This window comes from Melozone crissalis, unplaced genomic scaffold (genome assembly GCF_028551555.1).
Source record: "Melozone crissalis strain CALT ecotype California unplaced genomic scaffold, PUWL_Pcris_2 ptg000015l_1, whole genome shotgun sequence".
Lineage (NCBI taxonomy): Eukaryota > Metazoa > Chordata > Aves > Passeriformes > Passerellidae > Melozone > Melozone crissalis.
Genome location: NW_026535793.1, coordinates 231,455 through 236,962, shown reverse-complemented (window position 1 = coordinate 236,962; position 5,508 = coordinate 231,455).

Below are 5,508 nucleotides of genomic sequence, written 5' to 3'. Positions count from 1 at the left end.
CAGGATAAGTCTGGCTGGCAGTAGTTTCACAAGGGTCACCTCTCATCTGTCCCCAAAACACTGGGGGAGGCTCCATGCTCTCCTTCCCATGGGAAAGAACTGTCCTGCTTCTCCAGGTGCCCATGGCTGAGATTGGGTTTCCACCTGCAAATTCCCTAAATCCAAAATCTGCAATTACTGACAAGTCTAGCTGGCCTTGGCCTACTGCGGCTCTCACCTGCCTTCCAAATCTTGGGGCTCTGTGCTTTCCTTCCTATGGAAAGAACTGTCCTTCTCAGCCAGGTGCCCATGGGCACAATTGGGATTTCACCTCCAGTATTGCCTGTTGTGATAGACTGGAGGAGATTGTTGGCTCTAAACATTTTGTATGTGGGGGAGGAAGGGGCAGGTCCAGCCTTGCCCTGCCCTGTAAGCACAGCCCTTCCCTGCCCTGTGACCCCAAGGGGCCTCCAGTGGGTTTACGGTTTCTACCTGACCTGCGGCACACTGAACCCCCAGCACCACCGTTCCACCCTGGGCACTGGGGCCCTCTTGGCTCTACTCAGTGCTGCTGCTGTACTCGGGGCACCCCAAACCTTGGTAGGGACCCGTGTCCCCGCACTCCAGGGATTGTGTGCGACTCACACTGCCCCGATCCTCCACGCACCCGGAGCTCCGTTTGGGGTTTGCGTGCTAACTCACAAATTCACCTGCCACCTTTACTCGAGTTTGGTGCACAGGGAAAACACCAGCCAGATATCTGCAAGAGGTCAGGAATTACACAAATTTTTACAGGCAAAGTACAAAAAGCCAAGAAACTTTGGAAGAGGATTTCATGCAACATCCAATTACAAAGAAAACACTTATCATAGCAATAACTTCATTAACTTAGTTCATTTGACATAGAAATCAATGAACACGTAAGCTGTTGAGGTACCCAAAAATGTTCCATATAAAGAGCATTAGAAGGAGAAGAAAGAGAGAGAGACAGACAGAAGCTCTATAGAAAGACACACATATGACTAACAGCTCCTAGGGTTCCAACGTGTGTGAGACACAAACCCCAGGAGAAGGCAGAGTCCATACCAGGGGCTGACCTTGCACTCCATGTTTTTAAGCCTCCAGGCCTTTGTGGGCCTCTCCCCAGGTGGGATTTCTGATCACACAGGCAATCAGGGCTGGGTTAGCACTGTACCCACTGTGAGACTGATTGACAGCTCATCCCAGAGTGTCTCAGGATATTGATCTCATCCATCCTCTGATAGTGACTATGGTGACAGTGGGGAACCTCATGGAACCACGGGTCAGTTGTGACCAGGTGTGTCCAAGGACACCATGGTGACATCAGGGAATCTCGTGGGAACAAGTGGCCATTGTGATGCTGTGGATCCCCATGGAACCAAGGGAACATAGAACAGGCTGATGCCTTCAGTTTTAGCTGTCATATTTCCAGATTCTCTACTGCATTAGTCTGTAACTCTGGACTTCATACACAGGGTTAGCAAGTTCTCTTCACAGTGTAGTCAGACAAAACAATCCTTTTCCAGCCCCAGAACCGGACACTGTTGCAGTTTCAGGCACAAAAAGTGCAAATAACAGCGAATTGAGAAAAGCAAAATGGGAGGATGGGACTGCATAATCTGAGGCTGTAACTGGACAACTAACCCCAATATTTAAATGGACCAAACCTTATAAAAGTGTGAAAACTCCTGACCAGTCATCTATTTTGAGTGTAGCCTCAACTGGGCTTTTGTCCTGCTCAAGGTGAATCCTTTGAAGGCCTTTTAATAAATCCCAGCAAGAGGAAGAAGCCATGAGAAAGCTGACAACTCTTTATGAGAACCGAGATGTGGAGCAGTGAAAAACAACTTGTTTTTCCTGAGAAAGAGCTCTAGGACTGTGGAAAACAACCTACTCTCCCTGAAAAAGAGCTGTAAGACTGTGATTAACACCAGCCACCTGTATAAACTGTATTTTCCCTCTTAGACAGAAAAATGAAAACTATCTCTCACAAACAACTTTTCTTTCACATACACACCAGGGGTTTGAGTGACCAGTCAATACTGGGTAACAACTTGTTGCTGACCAACTGGGGATAGACAGAAGATGTTCTTAAAAAACCCTACAAAAAGGCCTATAAAAAGACCGTATAAAAATAGCACAGGATCGCTCCTTTCTTTTTGCACCATATAACATGTCCTGCATCCCTCTATATCGGGCGCTGTTGCAGTGCCCTTTTATTTCATAGCTTTTTGGATGGTCTGTTCCAGTTCACCCCCTGTATGTTGTCTTTCCCCAAGCTGGATTATTCCCAGGTTATATCCCTCCCCTTTTACCCTTCAATCATTATAATCCTCACCTTGTATTCCAGTGCCTTCCCTATCCATCCCTGTAAACTCTGCCCCTGTTCTGGACCCTTCCCTCTCAGTCTCCTGTAAACCCCTCCCCTGCAGGTTCCGCCCCTCGGGAATTCCCCTCATGGATGATGCCCCATTGGCCCATGTGACCTGCCCTCTCCACCCCCTTATCCCATTGGTCCCTGAGATGTATTCCCCTCCTTTTGCTCCTCTCTCCCTGATTCCCTATTGGCTCAGCGATCATGCCCACCCACAGTTCTAGTGCTCTATAAAATCCTGAGCACACTGGTGCTTGAGGCTCTTTGGTGCCTGTTCCCTCTGATGAGTAAAGCTTCCTCAGAATCTCACACCAAAGGCCTCCCTCTCCTCTTTAGTCTGCTCTCTGACACTGACACCATTCCAGCTGTGGAGCAGGTGGCTCCAAGGTTCAGCTCTCCCTGTTTCAGGGGAAGCTGTTCCCCACTCATGGCATGCGGCGCCCCTGAGACAGCTGTGTACTCCAGCGCGGTGTCAGTCCGGGGCTCCTGCTGGGCTGAGTCTGCCCTCAGGCAGGGCTCAGCTCCCCCACAGCATCTCGGTGTCACCTGTGAGCCCCGAGGAGAAGACACCTCTGTGCCCTCTGCTCAGAATTTCACTGCCAGGACAGCAGGAATGCAACCCAAACCTGCCTTCAATCTGCTGGGGTGGGCAACTCCTGCACCAGCGGCTTTCCGGCCATTCTGCTGCTCATGGCCAAGACATTTTCCCTGCCCCTCTGCCAGGGGAATGCCCTGTGCCAGTTCTGCAGTGAGGCTTCCTTGGGGCGATGCTGGCACCAGTGGTTCCTTCAGTATTGGAACTGGAGTCAGCGAACATGACTGGTGAGCTCTCAGGATGGCCGGGGACAACTGATCCACCTGGCCCACCCCAAAATTCACCCAAGTCCTGCTGGAGCTGATGGACCCAGTGGCCAAGAACGACCCAAGAGCCAGGTAGAACCACTCACCCTTTTCCAGGACACTGCGGTGGCTCTACCCCACCGTGGCCAGGCATTACAGGTGACCGTGTAGGGCCCCTCACCCAGGAAACCCCAGAGCCCCACAGTGCCCCATAGACAGGTAGACCCAGCAGCCCCATCCCGCCAGGAAACCAAATTTCAAGACCAATAAATAATTTAAACATACTTTTGACATAGGAAGATTTTTTTGGCATTTAAATTCTTTTGAGTAAATCAAGAATTTTGGGGATGTAATATTCTATTTGCAGGGTTGCCCAACGAAGGCAGGAATGATGCATTTAACTCCATGTTCTCAGAAGGCTAATTTATTACTTTATAATACTATCTTATAATAAAGTATACTATACTATACTATACTATACTATACTATACTATAATATACTGAAGAACAGAGAAAGGATTCTTAGTGAATGTTCAAAAGATAATAATGAAAACTCGTGACTCTTTCCAGAGTCTCGACACAGCTTGGCCATAATTGGCCAATGAGTCAAAATAACTCACACCAGAATCCAATCAAACAATCACCTGTGGGTAAACAATCTCCAAACACATTCTGCACATGAGCACAATACAGGAAAAGCAAATGAGATAAGAATTGTTTTCCTTTTTCTCTGAGGCTTCTCAGCTTCCCAGGAGAGAAATCCTGGGCAAAGGGATTTTTTCAGAGAATGTGAATGCCACAGTGTTAGAGATGAGTAATGAGATGGTTGGCTCTCCCAATTAAAGGGTGAACATGATAAGTATGTTAAGAGAAGTTGTACAGATGTATAGTTATGTTACTGCAATGTGTCCCTCCCACCCAGCATTGTTATCCCGGGCTGATATTGGTAGTCCGGGCATTTGGGGAGGGGCAGATTGTTCCTAAGAGGCACGGCCTAGCAACACCTGCCCTCCAATGCAGTTCCACGAAAGCAGTCTACACCAATGGACAGTGACCAAGAGTCAACAGACAGCCTTTGGAAGGAGCTAGGGCTGCCTGTTGCAACAGCAAGGATATAAAAGGGAGAGCAGCCATTGTGTGGATGAGCCAGCCACGTGGTTACCAGCCACCAAGTGGGGGAGGCTCCCAGCGCTGTAACTTTTTCCTTATTTAGTCCTTTTGTTGTAAGTTTTATTAAGTTTTTAATAGACCTTTCAAAATATTGAGAAGTAAATGGTGATTTCTCACGGGGAGAAAAAGTTGTAAAAGAAAGTTTCTTTGAAATTACTTCTTTTTCTTTTAAACTCAGGTCATTCCTACCATGCTGACAGTGAACCACTGCCTTTCTCACCACTTGGACATCCACCCCCCCCGTCAACCCACTCCCCCTGGACTCTGCACCACTCCCAACACACCATTTGTCTGGGGGAAGGCACAGACTGTGTAAAGGTAGCAAAGCCCAGACCTGGCCTGACTTCCCTGGACCACTGGAAAGGAGGAAATCCAGTTCCATGGACACAGAGCAAAGCTTTGCTCAAAGGATTTATTGATTCTTGATGATTGATTCTTCAGGGGAAATGGCCCATGGCTCAAAGAGTTCAGGGGTTTCCTCCAGTGATGATCATCTCCTCATGCCACTGGAGAGGAAAAAGTACACTGGTCCTTCACACCCTAAAAGACAAACCCCAGAACGTGACCTCTGGAGCCCACTGGGACATGGATGGGCTTTGTCTCCAGCCCTGTCCCTGCAGGCATAGCTCACCTAGGCATCAAGAGAGGCAGCCAGGCGCTTCTGTCGCAGGAGAGCCCGCAGCTCTTCAGCCACAGGAGGCTGGGGAAAAGGCAGCATTAGAGACACAATGGGTGCAGTGGGCTGCACTGGGAGGCAGGGGAGAGCAGGGGGGCCTTGGGGAAGGGGCTGTGGCAGCAATGGGGTGCAGGAGCTGCTGTGCTGCTGCCCAGAAGCACTGGGCTCCTGGCCAAGAGCCACAGCTGGGGCAGGGGCTGCGTCCTGGCTCATCCAGGGGGTCCTGGGGTGACAGGGATGGAATGCAGCAGGGCCCTGGGTGAAGGCTTCCCTGGGGAGGAGCCCTGGGGCAGGGCATTGTCTGGGCTGTCAGGAGGGGTGCACTGAGCTGTGCTGGGACACACTGGGATGGCCTGGGCTGTGGTGGCCATGCAATGGGAGGGTCTGGCACCGGCAGAACTCGTGGTACCCACCAGAGGTGTCTCCAGGACCGCGACATTGTCTAAAT